Source organism: Rhinolophus sinicus, linkage group LG04 (assembly GCF_036562045.2).
Source record: "Rhinolophus sinicus isolate RSC01 linkage group LG04, ASM3656204v1, whole genome shotgun sequence".
Lineage (NCBI taxonomy): Eukaryota > Metazoa > Chordata > Mammalia > Chiroptera > Rhinolophidae > Rhinolophus > Rhinolophus sinicus.
Window position 1 is genome coordinate 35,013,315 of NC_133754.1, and position 26,159 is coordinate 35,039,473.

Consider the following 26,159-nt stretch of genomic DNA (forward strand, 5'->3'; position numbering starts at 1 on the left):
TGGTGAACTTAAGTTATATGTACTATGCCTTATGGTTAAAATATTGGGACTGTGATTAATAAAAAAGTATGGGTTTAGAAAAATGTAGTTATGATTTGAATTCTAGATTATTCACTCATTAGCTAAGTGATGCTGGCCAGACTACTTAAACCAGGTTAGCTACAGTAAAAGAGGAAAATCACTACAATTGGAGACTAAATGAATGCCATATGTGTCACCTTAATTAATTAATGCCATATTACATTCTCTGATATAGGGAAGGGTTTCAATAACTAGAATAGTGAAGTAAAAGTAATAGTTCTACATATAATAAACATGGTGTGAGAGAGAGGGGTATTGGTGTTAGCAATAGTAGTAGAAGTGCTGTTTTCCTGTTCAAGGAGTATTTACTGATAAATTATTTTGAGTTTCATAGTCTAATTAGGTACATTTTAAGATGTCTCTGGACAGGGATAACTCCAAACCAAGTAGCAATAGTCAAAGTTTTAAAGAGAAATTTAAAAAGGAAATAGAAATCCAAATGGAATGTATATATCCGAACTATTTCCTACATCATTTACTCAGGAAACTTCCCTTGACTCATCCTCAGCTGAATAATGCATCTCTTCTAACTTACCTTTTGTTTTATTATTTCAGGGGGCAGCTCATTACTCAGAATGTATTTCAAACTTACTCAATAGAAATTCTTGCTTGGGTATTGATAAGTCTCGAAATTCTGTTATATATATATATATATATATATATATATATATATCATATATTATATATATACACACACATATACATGTATATATACATATACATATATATGTATATATATTGTCAGGCATATATATCTGTGTGTGTGTGTGTGTGTGTGTGTGTGTGTGTGTGTATGTATATGGCCAGGCATTGAGCATTGAGCCTGCTGATAGCAAATACAGTTTTCAGTGATCACAGTAGTAGACAACTCCACTTGATGAAATATTAACACTTTTAGTCACAAATGAGAATTAACAACTTGATCAGGTTGCCTGGAAATGTATCTTCATGTGGATCTCTCACAGCCCGGAAATTATGCAAACTTCTAAAGTAATGGAAGAGACATGGAATCAGAGAACAGTACCAATAAAATGAGTTTGTGTTATGCATTTTCTTATTGCTAGTATTTTAAATATATTTGCAAAGTCATGTAACAATTTTGCCCATTTGTCTACTTGAAAGGGTGGCATATTAAAAGAAAGTTATGCAAATTTACAAAACATCACACTACTCTTATAACAAATGCTGAAATCTTATATATTTATAAATGTAATGTAAGTAGTCTATATAATAAGGGAGCAAATCTAAAACTACTTAATGGAATTCAACTTGAAAATATGATTCTATGTAAGATTTCTCACATTATAAAGTTTAACTTCAAAATAATATTAGTAATAATGGCAAACTTTATATGGATTGGGCTATATTACCATATTTTATTCTTAGAGTTTTCATGTACATTCCTTAAGCTGAATAAAATGCACATTTACAGTGTTCTGTTCTCAATACAATTGTATTTTATCAATTTAAGTAGCTTTACAACATAATGTGCAAATCATTAATTTAAAAATGGCTATTGAGCATATATTATAAATATGATCAGACATGGGCCTTTAGAACATGGAGCTTATGGCCTGCTGCAGAGATTGACAGGTGAATAATAATTATTAAGTATAATTATGACTAAACTCTATGCACATTTTAATGAAAATGTAGGTGTCCTTAGTATTCTTGGAGAAATATATACATATATACAAAGTCTGAAAATTAAGTTTGTGAACTCGTCTGAGAAAAAGTGCTAAATACCTCATTGCTGAATATCACTATGGTCACCTTCAAGTACTCCCCTTGGGAAGCTATGCACTGACGCCAGTGCCTAGTCCACCCTTCAAAGCACTTTTGGAACTGTTTTACTGGAATGGCCATTAAAGCTGTCATCATATTACCCTTGAAGTCCTGAGTGTCATCAAAATGTCTTCCTTTCAATATTTTCTTTATCTTCAGGTAAAGAAAGAAGCCATGGGGGGGGGGGGGCAGATCAGGTGAGTAGGGAGGGTGTTCCAATACAGTGATTCATTTACTGGCTAAAATCTCCCTCACAGACAGTGCTGTGTGAGCTGGTGCATTGTTGTGATGCAAGAGCCATGAATTGTTGGGAAAAAGTTCAGGTCGTCTAACTTTTTCAAGCAGCATTTTCAGCACTTCCAAAGAGTAAACTCAGTTAACTGTTTGTCCAGTTGGTACAAATTCATAATGAATAATCTGTCTGATATCAAAAAGGTTAGCAACATCATTGCAACAAGTTCACAAACTTAATCATCTGACCTCATATATGTATATATCTGAACACATACAGTACATAAAAAATGGCCAAAAGTATTTTAAAATAACAGTTTGAAGAACTTTTGTAGTTTCTTCCTCAAAACATGAGTGCTTTTAGCCAGACAGTAAATTACAAACCATATCAAATCATATTTAGGGCAGATGATGAATCTGGTTGCAGTTTTAACTAATCTAGGGAATGTTATCTTGTTAGAGTTAGGAACTCTTCCTCCTAGCTGTTTGGTCAGTTGGCATAGAAGAGGCAGTCCTGGTGTCAGCAGTTCAGGAGCCAGCCCTGCCTCTCTTGTCACTGCTCATTCTGCTGTCCTTCTGTGACTGAAGCTACACAGAACCCTGGCTCTTGTTGACATCACTGATAGACACCCACTGCCCTTCCAATGACTCCTTCCACAGGGTCACTTTATTATCTCCAACCAAGAAAGCCAGGACATTGGCTATGATAGACCAACTCACATACTACACATCATTGAACTTGTGCTGTTGTTCAGGGGACCATGTATTACTCAAGGGATCAACACAGGTCCAAATGAACACACACCCATTCTGGGAGTAGCTGGCAATGGTGCTGGTGAGTAGACGAATGGAGGGAGCCTAGGTCAGTCACATCTTGAACCCAATCACTGTGTGCTTGCAGCTTCCACTGAAGGTCCTTCTCCTCCTTCCACAGCTTGACAAGGTTGTCACAACTGATGGAGGCAAATTTCTTCATGTAGTTGGGCTTCTTCCCAGAAGCTGATCTATGAGCCTTCCAGGTACAACAGCAGAGGCCCACCCGACAGCATTGCAGCCAAAAGTATGAGCATTGTTCATCTTCACTTCTTCCCACTGGCCCTCCCCAGTGCAGATCAGCAGGGAAATGGCCCTATCCAGAGCCACAGGCCAGGATCAGGCTGCAGTTGTGGGGGTTCCACACACAGAATTTACTGAGGAGTCATGTCCCCGGACCCTTTGATCTCTTTCCAGACAATGACTTTCAGGTCATAGGAACAGGATGCCAGGATATGGCTGTACATGGAGTGGGCCATGGCACTTGCCCTGCAGGACCTTTCATGACCCCTGAGTTATGCAATGACGATCTTCCCTATGCTATTTTTCTTTTGATAGCCCTTAACATATTTAATATTGTTGCATATCTTTCAGAATCCATTTAGTTCATAAATATGTTACAACATTTGACTGTCAGGTCTATTAAGACAGATGCTATTATCTCATAAGATATATTTTCCATTATCCAATACACTGATGAGTTCAATAAATATTGAATGAATGAATGGACAAATGAATGAGTGTTAATAAAGGAACCTATTCACTAGTTTGCTCATTCTTTGTTCAAAGACATAAGTCTAGTTATTTTATTGTGAGTTGAGTGTTACCAGGGCCTTATGCTGGACTAAGATTTCACTGCTTATTGGCAGATAATTTACAGTAGCCAAAACATTAAGTTGCATGTTAAGTAATGTGTCACAATAACAAACAATGTATCTTTTCTTTCAGGTCATATTAAGGCTAACACTTAATATGATTACTCTTTTCAATTCTCATTGATCCAAATATTCTAAATTTATGTCAGATATATCCTGAGCCATAACCTTATTTATTTCTTAGATGCACTCTCTAGAAGTGATTATCTAATTATTTTTAATTCAACTACTACATATATTTTCGTGCAACTGAGTTAAGTAAAAAATGTAATCAAAATTCTTTAGTAAAAATTGATAAGTATTTAATCTAGGGATCAGTGAAATCCATAACTCATGTGATTTGCTCTAGCAAGGAGGATACAACCTCTACTGCTTTAAATCATGGCTGGGCTCTCTATGGTATGGGCAAAGTTTTCTATAAAAAACTAATATGAAAAGAAGAGATTTAAATTTGTTGATGTTGAACTTTCCCTAACAAATTGATATGAGATTTTCAAGTATTTAAGACTTGGTCAACTATTTATTCCTGGAGATAGAAATTTAAAATTGGCTTTGACAATCTGAGCTCTTTAATATTGACAGAACATCTTATATAAGGAAAGATATTTCCTGCCTTTTCATTCCCTTAGCAGTATCTTCTGATTTATAAGAGTTTTTAATTTTGATGAGTTTGCATTTTCATAATATTTTTAAAATATCTAGTCAATTTTTATAAAACATTTTTTAAAAAATTGCTGGGAATTTTGCTGAGAGTAGATTGAGTTTATAGATCAATTTTGGGGGAAAATCTTGAAAATATTCTTCTAATCCATAAACATGATACATGTCTTTGTTTAATCCTTTTAACGTTTCTTTCTACAAATTTTATAGTTTTCAATCCTCCAGACTTGAAATATGTTTTTAAAAAGTTATCCCTCCATTCTTTGAGTTTGTTGATATTATTATACATAGAATTATTTTTATTTCCCTTTCCAAAAGTTTATTAAAATTATATTAAATATAATTGATTTTTTGTTTATTTGTACCCTGAGAACATACTAATTAATTATTACTGTTCGTAATTGTTTCATAGATTCCTTTATTAATTTTACATTAAAATTGTCATCTGAAATAGAAATTACATTTATTTATAAATGCATTTTTCTTTTTTTTTCTTTTTCTTTTTTTAATATTTTATTCGGGGGAAGGGGAACAGGACTTTATTGGGGAACAGTGTGTACTTCCAAGACTTTTTTCCCAAGTGAAGTTGTCCTTTCAATCTTAGTTGTGGAGGGTGCCGTTCAGCTTTAAGTTGTCCTTTCAGTCTTAGTTGTGGAGGGCGTAGCTCAGCTCCAGGTTTAGTTGCCATTACTAGTTGCAGGGGGCACAGCGCACCATCCCTTGTGGGAGTCAAACCGGCAACCTTGTGGTTGAGAGGACACGCTCCAACCAACTGAGCCATCTGGGAGCTCAGCGGCAGCTCAGCCCAAGGTGCCATGTTCAATCTTAGTTGCAGGGGGTGCTGCCCACCATCCCTTGTGGATGTCAAGGAATCGAACTGGCAATCTTGTGGTTGAGAGCCCACTGGCCCATGTGGGAAGGGAACCGGCAGCCTTCAGAGTTAGGAGCATGGAGCTCTAACCACCTGAGCCACCGGGCTGGCCCCCTGAATTTAATTTTTTGAGTCTGTATAATTTTATTTCTTCTGGGCTTATTACAATGACCAGAACTTCCAAAATAATGTTGAAAAGAAGAGATTACAGTGGGAATCTTTGACATTTCCTGATCTTAGAAATACGCTATTTTAATAATTTAACTTTAAGTATCTATACGTTTTATAGGTGCTCTTTACCAAATGTGGCAGTTCCCTTCTACGTTTAGTTTACTGAGAGATTTTTTCATGAATAGATAGTATTTTTTTGTAAAAATCACCTTATTTATCTTCCTTCAATTGTCTCTTATCATCTGTCATATTAACTATATCCACTCTTCAAACTCCCATATATCTTCATAAATTAGTTTATTTATTTATTTATTTATTTATTTCTCACATTAGTTTTTAAGCAATTTCTCACTATATTTTCTCTCCTAAGTTGGGTTAAAAAATCTGGTTATATCCTACAATTTTCTTTCTCTCTTACTTCTAGTCATGTCAATTTTGCTGTCAAATAAATAAATATAACAATGAATGTGAAACAGTACGAATTAAACAAATATTTCTTAACTGGTTTTATTTGGGTGTGCTAGATATATTTGGGCTACCAAATTATCAATATTTCTGTAGTATATATTTTAAACTTGTATTTGTATTATTATTAAGTGAGGAAAATAATGAAGCACACTGATTGAAATGAGCAAAATATAAATGGCTAGCATGAATAAACATTTGAAGGCCCATTCCAGTCTTTGAATTAGTTAAGATATCATACATAGTATGTCACAGACTCTATATAAAAGATAATTTCAAATTATAGAAGAAAACACATAATTTTTTTAAGTTTGTCATTTAATATATATATTTTTTTTTTATCGTGTTTCAAGGTCAACTTGAGCATCTACTTGGGACTAACCTCTTTGCTAGAACCTGAATTTGCAGAGATGAATAAGAATTCATCTTTCTTTGAAGACATAAAAGTTTAGTGACTGAATATTCAATGACTTACTTGAAATATTTTATCTAGATATTCTGGAATTTGAAAAAAATCAAATTGCATTTAAAATAAAGTATATTTTATGCAAAAAGAATGAAACAAGAAAAACTATACATTTAAAATATACTTTATAAAAAATAAAGTATATTTTAAATGTATAGTTTTTCTTGTTTCATTCTTTTACTTAGTATACCATCTTTTTTTATCTTAGAAGTTTAGATATTATTAAGAGTCCCCATATTTTCATAAATTTTAAATGACTGCATATAAAGAGGTCATGGGGTATGTGACTGAATCATCTTCATATTTAAAGGTATAATTGGAACCATAAATTAGCAAATTCTATGGGAAGAGCTGTCACTATTTTAAAACAGTTAAAGTTTGTGGAAAAGTATCAATAATAAAGGTTAATAGGAATTATAATGTCAAATTAACATTTATTTCAATTAATGAACTTCATTAGTGCTCATCTGTACGTGATTTAAGGTCAGTAGAGAGAAATCTAAATGGCAATGGTTAAATAAGACTTGTCAGAGAAAACAGGCTTGTTCTCAATCTTTTTAAGTAGATAATTTAGATATCTTCCCAGCTAAAGTTATTTTGACAATTTTTCATAAATGTCTCTTATAAAACCCAGTTTAAAATGTCTTGTTCCATAGTTTCAAAAATGATTTCTACCTAATTATATTTCAATAGTACATAGAACATACAGAATATCCTTCAATTCCTTTGCCACATGCAAGATATAATTAACGTGATTTTCTTTACGAAGATGGCTGGCAAAGTTTATTTAATTCAGTGTAATCCCACATATATTAATAAAAAAGATGTTTTCATGACAATGAAAAGAGATTAATATCTTGTCTTAGTTTAAAAATAAATTTCCAGCTTAAAAAACGAATATCTATGTTACACTATGCACAACACTGGCCACTAAATTTTGCCTAAATAATTTTACTTTTGTTGGATATAACAGGTACAGAATGTCATACCAGAATTTTCAATGTAATGTAGAAAGTGCTATTCCACTATGAATGGATATTTTTGTTTGTATTGAGAGTCTAGTGCTCTCAACTCTGAAGAGATTTTAATACATTCTTCAGTTACCCAAGAAATCAAGAAATCTTATACTTGGAAATTCTGCTAGTGGATACCTGTAGGATACGCCTGGTGATTTCAACCTCAAAAGATTACATTAGCATAATAACAGTATTTAAAACAAAACTGTCTCGTTTAAAATGTCATCATTTCGCATATATTTATTTTTATCTTCTAATGCTCGCATAACAAGTAACTGGGGGTATAATGCTTTTCTTAAGACAGTGATACCAAATATTAATATCTAACCAGCTATTTCTCTAAATTTTATTTGATCTGAATTGAAACAGGAAAAATAAAGCTATTATGTGTGTATTTGTAAGATGAACTTCATGACCAGAATTGCTATTGATGTTAAACTTAGTACTCTGTGAATTTAGACTGATGGTAGATGGCAGTGGTTTTCATATGCATTTGCTTGGAAAAACAAAGTAATGTATTCACAAATTTGAAGAATGATAAAAACAAAACAAAACAATAATTTGCCCTTTTAAAACAACTACAGCTTCTGTAGCCACCCTGTACAATGTTACTAAATAAACTCACCACATTAAATTCCATGCATGTTATCAAAGAGAACAACCCAGGGATGAGGGGCATTTCACTTGGTGTGTAAGTGCATGAAACTCGGATTCACATAACACTTAAGTTCAAATCACTGCTTACCATTTAATAGATTAGGTGAGTTATTTAAATTGTCTTTTACTCTATTAAATGAAAACACTAAGAAAGAAGCCACACTTGATGTGAACAATAAATAATACATACACAGTGCACAAAGTTCCTTGAATATTGTAAGAACTAATTAAATGATACCTATTATAGTATTTTGATAAGTAGCCTTTTCCCCAAACTTTTGTTTAAGCATAGATACTAAAAATGAATTCAAAACAGCTGGAGTTCTTCTAAGTAGAGATTTTTAAAAAGAAGAAAAAAGAAAAAAAAATGAAAGTAGGTATCATATAACTGTCAAAGGGCATTTCAAACCCATAAATATCCTGTTTCCCTGAAAATAAGACCTAGCTGGACCATCAGCTCTAATGCGTCTTTTGGAACAAAAATTAATGTAAGACCCGGTATTACATTATTATATTATATTATATTATATTATATTATATTATATTATATTATATTAGACTTGGTCTTATAGTAAAATAAGACCACGTCTTATAATAATTTTTGCTCCAAAAGATGCATTAGAGCTGATGGTCCAGTTAGGTCTTAGTTCGAGGAAACAGGGTAGATTTTCAAAACCATGATATTTGATCAATTATTCAATATTTATTAGTTTGGTAATATAGGTACATTAATGCAGAATTTTCTTGTTTAAATCTTCATTTCATTGGTTATTTAAAAACGTAAATGTAAGTGTAAACTATTTAAATTGATAGATAGTTGAAAATTTCATGAAATAATGTATATCTTAGGGCATCAAAATGTGCTTTGAGATTCATCTAAGCCTATCAGTTTAGTTAGAATAGTTGATGGTACAGCAAAACAGGTATTTTCACACCCAGTTATGAAATGTTTGCTTACTAGTGGGCTTTGGTTATTTTATAATTTCTATATGTTGATAATCAGCATTTTCTAAATTTTCGTTAATATTTGTAATTTTTGTATGAAAGGTGATACTCAACTTTTCTCCCTCTTTTTTAGTCTTCCTTTCTCTCTCTCTTTCCCTCCCTCCCTCCCTTGATCCCTCCCTCCCTTCTTTCCTTCCTCCCTTCCCTCCTTCTCTGACAGAAAAGGCAGAAATGAAAAATCAACAAGATGGATCCCATAATTCACACTGAGCAATATAAATTATTGTTCAAATTCAATTAAATCACCAAATCTAATTAAATTTATCTATGCATAAATGTATGACAAAGAAAAGCCTTCAAAACATTAAAGGAGAGGTCTTGGATGTTATTTAACAGAGATTCTTTATCTGAAGTTCAAAAGTGTGGAATAAATCAAGTATTGTTCTAAAATTGTATTTTTTAATAAACTTTTTTGTTGTTTTTCTTTACATCAGCCATTCTTAATTGAAAATATCTAGCAATGCTGAGATAATAATGAAATCTGCTGGATTTTAAAAGACTAGTAGTGATTTCATAGCAGGCCAGCAGATCAAGTTAGGTACATGCAGAAGTTTGGAATAAGCCAAACTTATTTGAAATATGCCATTCTGTTTCCACAGATGTAACAGTTGCGGTGTCAACAAAGTTTAAACAAAAAAAAGTTTTCTCTAATGCTGGCAGGAATCTCACTGGATTGATTGATAACATTTAAATTAGACTGAATTAAAAAACAAATGTAAAATGAGAAATTGGAAACCCTAAGTGAAGATTTCTGAGAGTTTTTTGTTGTTCTTTTTTTCTTTTTTTCATGTAAATGGGTTGGTCAGAGGTAATGTAGTAGCTGTAAGGGCAAGTGGATTCCAAAATACTTTTTTTCTGTTTAACAGGGGATATATTTGAATATATTAAAATGCTAATGAGATAAAACAGCAAGCCTACAGTTGAAAATGAAGAACTATGGTTAATTTGAATAATCAAAGACTATGGAAAGTAAAATCTAAATCACAGTAGAGAAACTGCCCTCCAATTAGGACTAAAAAGCATTTTGAAAAGGGTAAGCTAGTAGAGCATAGGCAGAGATACTGGTAAGTTTGAATGATTTAATGGATAGATGAGATATTTGAAGTGCATGTATATTTTTTTCAGATAGGAAATTATTTCTACTGAGATTGAGCGAGGGAGGAGGATGTGAACTTTGAGAAGAACAAAAAAGTTTTAAAAATGTAGTTGCCGGGAGAGTGAGAATGAGGTTTGATAATTGGGGTGTTTGGGGTAGAGTAGTGGGAGACACACAATGGCCCTACTAGACAGTTTTACTGATATGAGGACTAAGATTTTGAGACAAGTAATTTGTAGTGCTGTGGGGCCCTAATTATCATACACAACTAGACAATGTCAACTTTTTTCAAGACTTGGCTTAAATATCACCTTTACCTCTTAACATTTCCAAACTCCCATAGTAGAAAGTAATCATTCTTCTGGATATCATAATTCTTGGTCAATATATAGGTTTACCATCTAAATCATACAGTATGAAATATTTTAGTGTGTACTTTATCTGTTAGGTTCTCAATGCCATAAACAGTGATCACCTTTTCAACGCTGTAACTCATGACTTATAACTCTCATTAGTCTGTAAGCTCTTCATTAAGTCTAGTGGTCATTGAGATCAAACAGATCGTTATCTTACAATTTGCTTCCTTAGCATAATGACGCAAATATGGAAGGATACAGGGAGAGGGGCACACACACACACACACACACACACACACACACCTAGCTAGATGACATTCCATGATCCTCTTATCACTGTCATTTCAGAAGCCTTACTCTTTTTGTTTTATATTTTATCTCTGACTTGGTTTGGCTTACTTTCCTCAATTGCCATTCACTTACCATAGCTCTAAGACTAATTCTTAGATTCCAATATCTTTCCAAAATTCATAAACTTTTAATTAATAACTTTTAAGAGCATGGGATTTAGAATGACATCCATGATTTTACAATCTTGCTTTATGCATCACTAGCTATGTGAACTTGGAATATTATACAATTTAGGTTCTTTATCTTTTAAATGGATTAAAAATTGTGAGGATTAATGGTAAATTGCATATAAAATCATTGGAACTACAAGCTTCATAGTAGTTAGTAAATTTTAGGAAAAATACATCAGTACAGATTGTGCCATAATTTCTGGAATATTATGTTCCAAATAGTGGAGATCAGCTTGATTTTCTAGTCACTTTGATATTGTGACTTTTTTTTCCTTTTTGTTACTTAATAAATAAAAAAATATCACCAAGATATGTTTAATCTTGGTGTTTACTCATGAACATAACTTGGCAAATAGAATACTTTCTAATATGACTTTCCAGCTATTTCTTCAAACCCAGTAAATTATTTTCTATTTTATCTTTATTACCTCTGCTTCATTTTCTTCTAGTTCAGTTTGAAAATGATAATTACTAAGCAGATTACTGTTTTTGATACTATATATCAATTTTTTTTCATATTTCTTGAATGAGTATAACAAGTTTTCACTCTCCGTGTAATTAATTCTATTTTCTGCTATCTCATGTCAGCAATATATTACTTATAATTAGAGTTTTATTATGCTGTAGGATATGTCTCTGTTCTTAGTTTTTTTTCTTGCTTTTTAAAAAATTTCAGTATGCCTCTTTGAAGCTATTTCATCTTTTGTATAGTAAGTACTTATATTTTATTGATATTAAAAAGTACATGCATTATAGAATCATTCTTTATCTCTTACATTGTAATTTTTACAACAATATGTTTATACTCTTCAATTTCTGAAATCTCTTACCTTCTGACTGGAGAATATTTTAAATTATAACTTTTTATTATTATTATTATTTTAACCCTGGATTAGGCAAACTACACACTTCAGTTATTTGCTTTCAACTGAAGGCTTTTAAAAATCTGACTATTTCCAAGATGTAAGATAGCTGCTAACCAAATATTCATTAATCAGTTGATTTTCAGTTATATTAAGTTCTGATAAATTAAGAAAGAATATTATGCTTTTTAAAGTTCTGGGATTTTTGCTTGTTTTTCCTGAGAAAATGGTTTGTGATTTATTTTGTAGGAATCAAAAGCAGTTCTCAAATTTTGTCTTTTACTCTCCAAAAGTGGGTGAACGTAATTAAGCTTTAGTAGCAATGAATTTTATTCCCAGTGTTTTATTGTCTTTTTCCTTACATATAGCTCACTTAAAAACCCAGCATGCAATTCATGCTTGCCTTTTCCACCTTTTCTCCAACTGTGTTGCATTAAAGCACTCTTATCTCCTAATCACTGTCCAAAGAGAATAACTTTGAATGCATGGTTGGGTGTGGGAGCTTGTCATATTATTCTGGGGAAATTGTACAGATGCAATGAAGGCATAGGTTTCCTTTCTTCTAGTTGATATAATATTGCATTTCTGATAAATTGGTAACTGGTCACAATCACAGGGTGTTTCAAATTTTGAACTATACACTGACTTTCAAAAGTTATTTATTGGGCTTTGATGACAATACCATTAGAAACAGATGACAATACCATTAGAAAACCTGTGATGGCTAATCATAGTTCTGCTTAGTGTGTTTTTGAATTTGTATGTATTTCTGATTTGACATGATTTCAATTATATAAATTCAAAGAAGAAAAAAATACTAGAATAACCATCTTAAACCGAAAAATCTAGACATTTTCAATGTTGAGGAATCTGAAACATATAGCTCTATGATCTACGTGCATTGGTTTCTTTCAAAATCCCATGGAGACAATAAAAAAAAAAAGCTGAGGTAGCAATACTTATACTAGATAAACTAGACCTTAAAAGAAAGGCTATGACAAGGAACAAAGAAGAACCCAGTGATCCTACTTCTGGGTATTTATCCAAAGAAATCCAAAACATTACTTTGAGGGGACATGTGCATCCATATGCTCATGGCAGCATTGTTTACAATGGCCAAGATGTGGAGGCAGCCTGGCATTGATGGATGAATGGATAAAGAGGAGATAGTACACATATACAATGGAATATTGCTCAGCCATAGAAGGGAATGGATTCTTGCCATCTACGATGGCATGGATGGACCTGAAGGGTGCTGTGTTGAGTAGAGTATGTCAGGCAGAGAAAGACAGATGCAATGTGATTTTGCTTGTAGCTGTATGCGGAATGTAAAGAAAGAAATAATACAGAACCAAACAAAAAATTCAATGTAAAATGTGGCGCTGAGGACATTCACTATAAGAAACTTGTTATTCCAGACTAGAAAATTTTTCCTATGTTTTTGTATTTGTGAATGTATATTACTGGTTCAGGTGGTTAAATTGCACAAAATCATAACAGTATTGATACCAACTCTTATCTGATAGTTGCCTTTACTTTTTTAAAATTGTCCTTAGTTCAAACATTTTAATTTTTTTCATGTTGAACTTATCTTCTTTCCCATCTTTATTTATGCTTTTTGTACCTTTTAAAATAAACTTCCATACTCTAAAGTAATAAACCTCCCCTAATTTTTCTTTAAATAATTTAAAAATTATGCTTCATAGTTACATTCTTACTTCATATAGAACATATGTATATATGTTGTTAGATAAGAATCTAATAGTTTTCTGGTCTGTTTGTTCTACGTATTTTCATATGGAAGTTGTCTGTGATATGGTGCTGTTACTTCATCTACTTATATTTCTTTCCTGTGAGTTCATCTTAGCAGTTGAGTTGCGTTTCAAAATGAATCCGCTTCTTTGCTTTGGGATGGGAAAGGTGACTGTCAGAACCTGAGTGTCTATAGCTTGATTTCAGTGAGACTGGAAGTTGAGTAAACTACTCCAACAGGTTGTCTCCACTAACAGTATTCTATACCTTTCTCTAGTTGTCAGCCTCCCAGAGCACGATCCTGCCTTTTTTATCCCAGAAAATGGCCTGTCCTGGCCGAATACCTTACAATCACAGCTCTTCAGTTCTTGGGTGGGAGCAGAAATGCAAAGTAATTAGCAGCCTAACAACTTCCACATTGGAAACCTAACTTAATCACATCAGTTGTCCCCAGGTACAGTGTCATTGCTCCACACTTCTGTGAATAATTCTGTAATAATGATTCTGGCCCCATTTTTTCGTGTGAGCTTTTAAGCCTCACCCTTCCATTTTTATCTTCTGCCCTACATTTGGGCAAGCAGATAAGAATATTGATGTTCCATCCTCTGGTGCCAGAGGGAGATTCAAACCATACCACTCCTACGTATATAGGGAAACCTTCACCCAGGCCTCACCCCTAATCAAAATTAAAAAACAAAAACTCCTGACCCCATTTAAGGCTTGCTTGAGAGGCTGGCCTTCCCTGCTCCAGAGACCTCAAGTATGTTACTCACAAATATTTTCACTCTCTTGATGTGTGCATGGCATCCTCAGACTCCATATCTGGACCAAATTTTCCGAGGGGGTTCCTACTACTTCTGCAAAGATCCTACAAAATTGTCTCTTAAGTCTCTGTATCCTATCTAAATACTGCTTCTTGGAGTCTTTCCCCCATTAACTCCTATTTGTTTTTAATTTCTTGTGTATATCAGAATTTATGTTTCTTGAAGTACCAGAATTTATGTTTAAGAACAGCATCCTTCTCTATTTCTTGAAGTACCAGAATTTATGTTTAAGAACAGCATCCTTCATTTGCTAATATTTAACATATTTTAAGAATTATTGAAGCTCAGTGGAAAAAAATAAGATCAGAAAATGTGCCCCATGTGCCTTCAGGATCAGAGGTCCTCTAGTGGACTTTGTTCAATTAGTATTTCTAATACTATATACTACATATCTATATGTGTGTGTGTGTGTGTGTGTGTGTGTGTGTGTGTGTGTGTGTGTCTGTGTGTGTGTGTCAATTATAGCCACCTTTCAAAAACTGTAGAAATAATAAGGAATAGGCTCAGGTTTATAATCATCATTTCAATATCGCCTATCAAAAACTGTAGAAGTTGTTTTTAATGAGGTTTCCACTTGTACAGTTATATATCCTTTGAAATAATTTAAATTCGAGCTGTAGAAGAAAACTAACTTATGAAATTTTCAGCCAAATATATATTAGTAGCAACCATGTATTTAAGGAAATTGTGCCTTACTTTACCTATATTCATTAAATCATAAATATTTTTAATAAATGAAAATCTATTATTACTATTGTTTTTAAAGTTTATTGGGGTGACAATTGTTAGTAAAGTTACATAGATATCATGGGAACAATTCTGTATTACATCATCTATAAATCCCTTTGTGTGTTCACCACCCAGAGTCGGTTCTCCTTCCATCACCATATAGTTGATCCCCTTTACCCTCATTTACTAGCTCCCTTCCCCCTTATCCTCAAGTTTTTGTTTCTGTGTCTGTGTCTATGAGTTTTTGTTTCTATGTCTATGTCTATGAGTTTGTGTTTCTCATTTCTTTGTTTTGTTCTTTTGTTGTTTTTGATTTATATGCCACATATCAATGAAATCATATGGTTCACTGCTTTTCTGTCTGACATATTTCGCTTAGCATTATAATCTCAAGATCCATCCATATTGTTACAAATGGTCCTATTTCATCATTTCTTACTGCCAAATAGTATTCCATTGTGTATATATACCACAACTTTTTTATCCATTCATCTATCGAAGGATATTTTGGTTGTTTCCATGTCTTGGCCACCACAAATAAGGCTGCAATGAACATTGGAGCACAAATATCTTTACAAATGTGTTTTCAGATTTTTTTGGTAGATACCCAGGAGAGGGATTGCTGGGTCATATGGTAATTCTATTCGTAATTTTTTGAGGAACCGCCACACTCCTTCAATAGCGGCTGCACCAATCTGCATTCCCACCAACAGTGTATGAGTGTTCCTTTTTCTCCACAGCACTCCAACACTTGCTACTATTTCTCTTGTTGATAATAGCCATTCTAACTGGGGTGAGATGATATCTCATTGTGGTTTTTATTTGCATTTACCTGATGATTAATGATGTTGAGCATTTTTTCATATGTCTATTTGCCATTTGTATGTCCTCTTTGGAGAACTGTCTCTTCAGGTCCCCTGCCCATTTTTCAATTGGGTTGTTTGTTTTTTCATTGTTGAGTTGCATGAGTTCCTTGTATATTTTGGATATTAGTCCCTTATCGGAGGCACTGCTTGCAAAAATCTTCTCCCATTCAGTTGGTTGCCTCTTTATTTTGTCGATGGTTTCTTTTGCTGTGCAGAAGATTTTCCATTTGATATATTCCCATTCATTTAATCTAGCTTTTACTTCCCTTGCCTTTGGAGTCAAATTCATGAAATGTTCTTTGAACCCAAGGTCCATAAGTTTAGTACCTATGTTTTCTTCTATGCAGTTTATTGTTTCAGGACTTATGCTTAAGTCTTTGATCCATTTTGAATTAATTTTGGTACATGGTGACAGATAGCAGTCCAGTTTCATTCTTTTGCATGTTGCTTTCCAATTCTGCCAGCACCATTTATTGAAGAAGCTGTCTTTTCTCCATTGTATGTTTTTGGCTTCTTTGTCAAAAATTATCTGCACATATTTATGTGGTTTTATTTCTGAGTTCTCAATTCTAGTCCATTGGTCTACGTGTCTGTTTTTCTGCCAATGCCATGCCCTGTAGCACAAGCTAAAGTCAGACAGTGTGATACCGCCAGCATTGTTCGTTTTTCTTAAAATTGCTTTGGATATTCGGGGTCTTTTGTGGTTCCAAACAAATCTGATGGTTTATTGTTCTACTTCTTTAAAAAACGGCCATTGGGATTTTGATGAGAATTGCATTAAATCTGTATATTGCTTTGGGTAATATAGCCATTTTAACTATGTTGATTCTTCCAATCCATGAGCACAGAATATCTTTCCATTTCTTTGTGTCTTCTTCAATTTCCTTTAAAAATGTCTTATAGTTTTTAGCATATAGGTCTTTCACATCCTTGGTTAAGTTTATTCCTAGGTATTTTATTATTTTTGCTGCAACTGCAAAATGAATTGTTTTTTAATTTCTTTTTCTGAGATTTCATTGTTAATATATAGGAATGCAATGGACTTTTGTATATTGATTTTGTAGCCGGCAACTTTACTGTATTCGTTGATTGTTTCTAGTAGCTTTTTGGTGGACTCTTTAGGGTTTTCTATATATAGCATCATGTCATCTGCAAAGAGTGACAATTTAACTTCTTCATTCCCAATTTGGATGCCTTTTATTTCTTACTCTTGCCTGATTGCTCTGGAGAAGACTTCCAACACTATGTTGAAAAGCAGAGGTGATAGGGAACAGCTATATCGTGTTCTGGAACCTAGAGCAAAGGGCTTCAGTTTTTCACCGTTAATTATGAGATTAGCTGCGGATTTGTCATATATAGCCTTTATTATGTTAAGGTATTTTCCTTCTATACCTATTTTATTAAGTGTTTTAATTATAAATGGATGTTGTATCTTGTCAAATGCTTTTTCTGTATCAATATATATAATCATATGATGTTGTCCACTATTTTGTTTATGTGACATATCACCCTGATGGATTTGCCATTGTTGAACCATCTTTATGCCCCTGGGATGAACCCCACTTTGTCGTGATGACTAAACCTTTTATTGCATTGTTGCATTCGATTTGCTGAATTTTGTTTAGGATTTTTGCATCTGTATTCATCAGAGATATTGGTGTGTAGTTTTCTTTTTTGTGTTGTCCTTACCAGGTTTTGGTATCAGGGTAATGTTGGCTTCATAAAATGAGTTAGGGAGTACTGTCTCTTCTTCAATTTTTTGGAAGAGTTTGAGCAGGACTGGTATTAGATCCTCTTTGAAGGTTTGGTAGAATTCACTAGTGAAGACATCTGGTCCCGGACTTTTGCTCTTGGGAAGGTTTTGAATGACTGATTCAATTTCGTTACTGGTGATCTGTCTGTTTAGATTTTGAAAAATTATTTTAATAAATTATTGGTAAATATCTATTGGATGTCATGCACTTTTATGGAATTGTTACCAAACAGATTTTCCAATACCTAGATATTTCAATAGATATTTTCCTTTTGAAAAATCTTATCATAAAATTTCCCTGATAAATATTTTTTTGACTTTATAACTTTCAATATATTAAAATAACCAGTTTCTCCTCTTTTTAACAAATAAACTATTTCTAAGAAGATTTTTATCTATTTTTTTACTCACTTTTTTGGAAATACTACCTAGACAATATCTCCAGTACCACTCTTTTCACTTCATTTTTAAGAGACATTCCCAAATGCTGTAATATCTGTCAAGTACTTTTCAATACTTGCCAGGCTTAGCTTTCAGACGGTGTCTTCAATGGATTCTTGTAGAGGCGGTTGGTGATACAGAAACCTGGCATATTGGGTTTGGAGGTTTATTATACTGGTACAGAAACTCATTGTGAAAGATGAAGGCTTTCTTTACACATTTCTGGAATTTCCACTCAGTTGTCAAGCAATCTACCTGAAAGAAAGCAAGCTTATAGGCTCAGTCTCAGTGCAAAGTTGTAACTGACTCTTCATGTGAAAAAAGAAGATATTTATTAAACACTATTAATATAAGAAATACCTTGAAATTTCTGAAAATGTAAAAGTGTAAGGAATTGGGAGGGGGGAAGATGCAATTGAAAATATACCAATGGAGGACTAATTTGTGTACGTACAGTTTTCTCTATGAAAGTAGTATCAAATCCTGGAGTACATAGACCACATAGGCATGAAACAAATGACTATGTTTGGTATCATGATACTAGGAATCATAAACTGAAATGAATGTTGAATATTGATATGAAATCCCCTTTACTTTTTCTCTTCTCAAGCTATTTATAATGTATTTCTAATATTGTGTAATTACTATAATTCTACTTTCATGTTATTTAAATTTATTTTTATGAGTAGCTTGACCATTTGAGAGAAAGTACTTGCCCTTTGAGAGAGACATCGCATATTAGCAAAATGAATGAAAAATGTGTCTCATTTACAAATAAATTTAAGTGGAAAGTTTAAAAACATAAGATTTCATTTTGAGATTTTGGTCACCCTAACATAATAATCCATGATTCATTGATAATTTCCAATGATTCAATAATAATAGTTCAAAAACATATAGTGATGTTACATTTTTTTCCTGTAAAAACATACATGACTAAATTTCTACTCTCAAATTCCCAGTGAAATGGTTAACATATAAATAGAGAAAAACATTGCTAGAATCTACTATATTATGATCTAGAATCTCAAATTACATGGGAAAGCTTAATGTATACAAGGAATAATGCAATATTCATAAGCTATTTTATTTATTCTTAGCTTATTATTATTAAATTATATGAAATAAGAAATCAGTTTCACTAATATAGAAGACTATGTAAATAATTAAATACTCTTAATTCAGTACTAATAATTAAATAGTCTTTTTAGAAGCATGTTCCAAATAAATAAAATGTAAATATATGTTCTGTATTACTTTGCTAGGGCTGCCATACCAAAGTACCACAGACTAGGCTGCTTAAATAACAGAAATTAATTATTTTACAATTTTGGAGGCTAGAAGTTTGAGACCGGTGTTGAAAGTGTTGGGTTTCTTCTGAGGCCTTTCTCGGTGGTTTGAGATGCCAGTATTGTCCATGTCTTCACATAATCTTCCCTCTGTATGTGTCTGTGTCTTCATCTCTTCTTATAAAGACAGAAGTCATGTTGGATCTGGGCCTATCCTATGACCACCTTTAATTCAATTTTTAAAGAACTTATCTCTAAATATACTCACATTTTGAAGTACTAGGGATTAGGACTTCCACACATGAACTATGAATAGTCACAATTCAGCTCATCACATATACACATATACTCTAAAATACTTGATCAATAGAATACTGTAACCAAAATTATAACAAAAATAAAAATTTGTAAATATGTGCAAAATATGTGAATAATATATACCTTATTTTTTTTCAATTGCAACAGAAATCAAATGCATAACACTAAAATAATATATTTAATATATTTCTATGTGTTTATGTTAAATGGATAAAGTTTTTTAAAAATGTAAGGAACTGATACTTATCCATGCCACCTGTTAACTAGGCATGTTATTTTGCTTCTTTCCCAATTTAAATAAAGTAATAGTATGCTGGACATTTGTAGGGCTTTAATGAATCAGTAAAAGTAAAGTAAAATTTCAATTGTATATCGTGATGTAGTAAAATTTTCTTTTTTTTTTGAAATTTTCAAAGAATAAATAAATAAACAAAGGTTAGGCTACCAATTACTCTAATATTCACTGACTTACTAATTACCTATCTAAAATTTCAAACAAAATATGTTCTTGAAACATGCAATGTGATATATAGATGATGTATTACAGAATTGTACACCTGATACCTATGTAACTTTACTAACCATTGCCACCCCAAAACATTTTAATTAAAAACATATATATGAAACATATATATACACATACACATACACATACACACACACACACACACACACACACATATATATATATATGTTCTTGCAATTCCATATAACTTAGTATCAACTCATAACCCTCATAACCATTTTAATTTATCCAAAGTAATATTTTGCTAACTTAGTACACAACTAGTTATTAGTTATATATTTCTGTATGAATGAGTGCCTCCATGAGAGTTTTAGTGTTTAAAGAAAACTTTCTTCGGTGTTTTTGAAATGTTTTGCTATGTTAATCATTGCCCATTTTAATATCTTCTTTGACATAAAAACCTGTGTACTATTATAGATTGTTTTTAGCTCTGATCAGAGACACCATGAAAATATGTAAAAAAAATTAAGGAAAAATCAAGACATGGGTTAATGAATACAAGTTACCTAATTCTAAATTGTCTTGTCTGAAAAATAGCCTTGTCAGCCTTAAATCAAATAATATCTTATGAGACAAATCCAATACATTTCCTACCTAGAAAACGTTAGTTTTATTAATTTTCCATGTTTTTACTTATTTAATTTTTAAGTTATATAGCATTTGCATGCTACCTTTCCTAGCAAAACCCATAAGTGTGTTCACATTATCCTCTCTTAAGTAAAAATTTCAAAGTATTACATTTAGCATTATTTTTTTTAAAAAACTCACCACTACTACCACCACCAATTATATATGCTTCAAACTTCATAAAACCTGGATCTGCTATTGTAATGTTTTATATACAGGAATATCAGAGAAAATGCACATTATCACTTCTTCCAATACTGTGCCTGAAATAAATCCCTTTCATTTTTCTCAGGCACTAACTGATTTGGATTTCTACTGGAAATATTTAAATACTTTCTGTCTGTTAATATAATGCTCCTAAAATGAGGCTGAAATGATAAGGACATGTAGATTGAGGATAATTGGGAGTGGGTGGAAAAATCTAGACTGGATTGTCAGAAGATATTAATAAGGCTGTGTGAAATCTAAAGAAGTAACCACAAATAATTAATTCTCCTCCATCTTGTAACTCTTTCTATTATCTTTCACCCATATGTGGACATGTGTTAAATGAGTATTGTATCTCAGAGTTATAGTTCTAAAAAAGAGTTGATAAATATGTCACATGATTATGAAAGGGAAACAAGTCTTTTTTGTGGATATATCATATTGAGGTCCTTCAGTTGCTATCAGCTTCTACTCATCATATGGAAACTTTGATATGGATTCACAATGTATTATTAAATAATAAATATTAAAATTGCTTCTTTGTCTCCTACTTTTCTTCCACTGTTTCTCCAGTAGGGACAGTGAGTATAACCAGGAGTAGTTGAAATGAAGTACACACTAAACCACAGAGAAAAACTAATAAAAATGTAATTCACTTTCTTTTATAGGAAAAATATTTAAATACTCATGAATTATTCATTACCTGATTTCAACAACAGGGTAAAGTGCTTCTGAAAACATAAATGAATATTCATAATGAATGGATGTATTGATATATTTTGTATACATATTGTATATTACTGTACAGATAAAATAATATCTATCATTCCAGACTTAATGGCCACCTACATGTTTCATCATTACAGCAAACATTCTGCTATAACATGAGTGATTGGTGTCTGTTAAAGTAAGTCTGCCACATACCAAACCAATTTGCTTTATTTTGAGGAAGAGATTTTGGTTGTTCTTGTTTTCTATTTCTTGACAAACATTGTCCTGCCAGGGATGATTAAAAACTGTAATAACTCGAAACTTCACTGATAAAATTTCATATTTTAAGTATACACTATAAATAATCATTAGGAAAATATTCCCTAAACTTTTCTCTCAGTCCCCTAACTATATCCTGAGCTTCCTTAATCACTAATAATCATAGTCAATAAAGAGAGAGAATATTAAAATAATTTTATATAGATGTTCTACACTCTAAATGTCTCTTAAAATTCAAGTAGGCTTTAAAATCAGTAACTCCATGGCCTATCCACTGTACTCATCTTCTTTCAATATGGAAATACTTTTTTTTTTTTAATTTCCCATTTTTCTTCAGTGACATCATCTCTTTGGTCTTCTCCAGTGTTGTTTACTGTCTCTCATTCACAGTCAGCATTTTTTTCTACCATAAAAATTAAAAACTGCCACTTCAAATATCACTAAAAACCATAAGATTAAAGTGGAAATACAAGAAAATAGACAAAAAAGACATTCAAAATACAGTTTTGTTAGTGGAGGCTGTACAGATTACTTAAACAAGATACTCACTACCTACTTAAAATAAAAAAATGTATTATACTTCGTTTCATAATAACTGGTATATATCACCTATCACTTCCTAAAACTTTATACTCTCGTCCCTAACAATGTTCTTTGAAAATAAATGTCAAATTTACTTGTCTTAAATACAATTTTAAAACCTGAAGTGAATTCTTCTCCATTTATCAGAGTTCCATACAATAAATAGATATATGTTGGTATAGTTTGCTCTCCTTAGATAGAAAATTATGAATTTGAGTGAGACTGTAACTCCAGAATAGTTCATGTTTGAATTTATTTGATATATTAAAATAGCTTTACAATGTGTGTACTTTAATGTGTATCTATAATGTGTTTACTTTATCTTGAAATATAGATAGACATAATGAAATATATACAAGTAATCATTAAAAAGATTACGTTGGATAGATATTACACATATTTTTTACTTGAAATAAACATTTTAATGTTTTTAAATGTATCTCTTACTTGTAGCTATTTCAATATAATCAGTTTAGTCAGATAAACAGTTAACATTTTTCCATGTTGAAAATCTCACAACACAGATCTAATCTCTGGTGTCCATTCTGTAAAGTGTTTTAGTTCTGCAGGCAGCCAAGAGTAAAAAAGCCAAAGAGAAACCTCATCATTTAACTCCCATGTTTTTTTCTTTCGGCTTATTTAACTTTCCATTAGCTCACTCAACCTCCTCAGAAGTTTTAAGCAAGTTAAGTGGAAATGGGGACTTTTAACTGTTGAATTCAGTTTATAGGTTCTTGGATGAGCACTTAAAAGCTTTGTTAGGAAAATATGAGCTGAAACTAAATGTTCAGTGACTCTATTGATATTTAGACATAGAGGCCTGCATTAAATTCAACAGAACCAGAACAATCAGCTTGGAGGCTTATTTTCTTGGAGAGTTATGAGAATTTAATTACTTCATCAAGATATAAGAAAATATATTTATCAACTGAGACATAATTTTTTGAACCTTATAGCCATTTTGCTTGAAAGATTACAAATATTAATTGCTAAATTTTCCAATGAACAAATGTTATAAATTAATGTACAGTACTATATTTTAATGTTTCAAAATAATTTTGTAGCCATGTATTGCAAATAATGAAGAGGATTCCAAGTTACAGAGTAATTGAGGTATCATATAAGAAATTAAAATTTATTTGGCTAATTTAGTATATAAATTACTTCAGCTTATAAGCATAAATATCTGTAAATGATTTTGTAAGCTGACACAAAATTGTGCTATCATTTAATCAATCGATGATTGAAAGAAAGAATGACTACACGAAGAGCTCACATTTAGCTGGGAGTCACCCGTTTAGCCCTTCCCAGTTCCTATTGGTCAGTGACCATTCTGTACAAGTTAAATATTGTGAATATCACTTTGACTATTAAACATATTAAATGTCACTCCTTAAAAGGACATATTTGTCAATGGATATGAATGTTTACTAAAAGCCATAAAATGCATATAGTTAATAATTACTAGTATAATATTTTCAAGCCTTTCCTAGTAATTTGAAATATTTGCCTATGTGACCATATTTATTCATTGAAAAGTAGTTCAAACTTAAGTTTTTAGATTTATATTATCCAGCAGAAAGGCATAAACAGCATGTGATGGTGACAGGAACAGTGGAACTAAAGATGAATATTGTGCTACACCACCTGTGAGAGAAGGAAAACTGAAATTTTTTATTTCTACTCCATTTTCCTTTTCCTCCTTTCCTGCTTTCACTCCACAAACTAAGCCTTTTATGTCCTTGGAAAATATTAAGCATCTAATGAAATTTATACCTTCCCCCATCTTGATAAATGGTACCCTAAAGTTCTCCTTTCTGTCCTCCCCATGCAGTAGTTCGTATAATATAATTTAAAAGATAGCTTTCTACCACTCCAAAAAAAATTTTTCCATGAAGCTCAAAATTTTGTATACAATAGATTTGTGTTGACACTATTTGCCTACATCTTTTCCAGAATTAAGTCACTTCACCACTTTTCACATTTGATTTCATTTTTTAAAAAAATCAATTTATTTTCATACCTCACAGTCATGAAGTAATGTATTAGGTTGGTGCAAATGTAATTGCGGTTTTGCAATTATTTTTAACCTTTTAAACTGCAATTACTTTTGCACCAACCTAATAAGTTTAATGAGGACAGAAGTAAAAAAGAAAAGAAAGAGGTGTATTTTGGGGTTACAGCTAATTTAGAGCTGATGGGCTTTTGACATCCAGATGCAGCAAGGAGGGCATATATTCTGAGGAATGCGATACAGGGGACACCAAGAGGTGAAGTTTGTCAGATTTACATAAAGTTCAGTTAAATCATAATGAAAAATGTTAACCTGTTTAAACTTCTATAGTCAATCAAGGCTTTACCTCACCTCTTTTCGCTAAGACATTCAATAGAACTTTTATGTTATTCTTAAATTGTTTCTGATATTTGAAAACACTGCAGGAGCCTGGGAGGAGCAATGCTGTGGGAACAAGAAAAAACAAGAGTAACCTTGATAATAAAGCTAAATCCTAATCCTGCTGATGATGACCATAGTCTAAATTTCTGCTATATTTACTCAGATTGTAGAATATCAGACTCTGCTCAGGTATTTTTATTGTCACTCAGAAGAATATCTATTTGTGAGCGTCTGCAATTAAAATGCCTGTATCTGGCCTAAGCAGTAAGTGATCCCACTTACGAGTGTTAAGTATGTGTTGAGTTTAAGTAACTCATTAAAGATTTGATATCTTGGAAGGGGTAGGTAGAATAACATCATGCCCAGAAGAATTAAATAAATGAAGCACCAAGTTCTAAACCCCATAACAGCTGGAGGCTGTCCATCACAAAAGTTTCATTTGCTGCAGAGGTTCGTGGAATCATTCAAAATGAACCCAATATCAGAGAACGAAATGGTAGATGCTACTCCAAAATGCTGGGACTGTATTTTGACATTTCTTATTTGTTCTGTAATAAATTATATTTGTGATTTCTAATAAAATATATTACATATTTAAGAGCATATTTGGATAAAATATTTAATTTTCCTAAGGTGATTATGTTAAACACATTGATCAGAAGAGGAGCTCACTGCCATGTCTAGACATCAAGGTTTCAAAAATAAGATCTAGAATTATCTATACCAATGGCAGATATTTGGTACTTAAAAGAAAAAATAAATAAAAAACTAAAAACCCACAAACACAGAAAGTATACAAAGAAAAAATACTGGTGTTTTGTAAATATAAAATCTACAGAGATAAGAAAAGAAAGAGATGGCAGATGAAAACTCTGTTCCTCATCCAAATCCCAAGAATTGTCAGCTGTGGGAGGCTGGGGGCAGGGAG

General features: G+C 32.2%; 1 pseudogene; it reads right to left on the reverse strand.

Annotated features, from left to right (window-relative positions):
• Positions 1-1,460: 1,460 nt before the first annotated feature.
• The window catches only part of LOC109458893 (protein SEC13 homolog), a 65,763-nt pseudogene continuing 41,064 nt past the window's right edge, over positions 1,461-26,159 (reverse strand).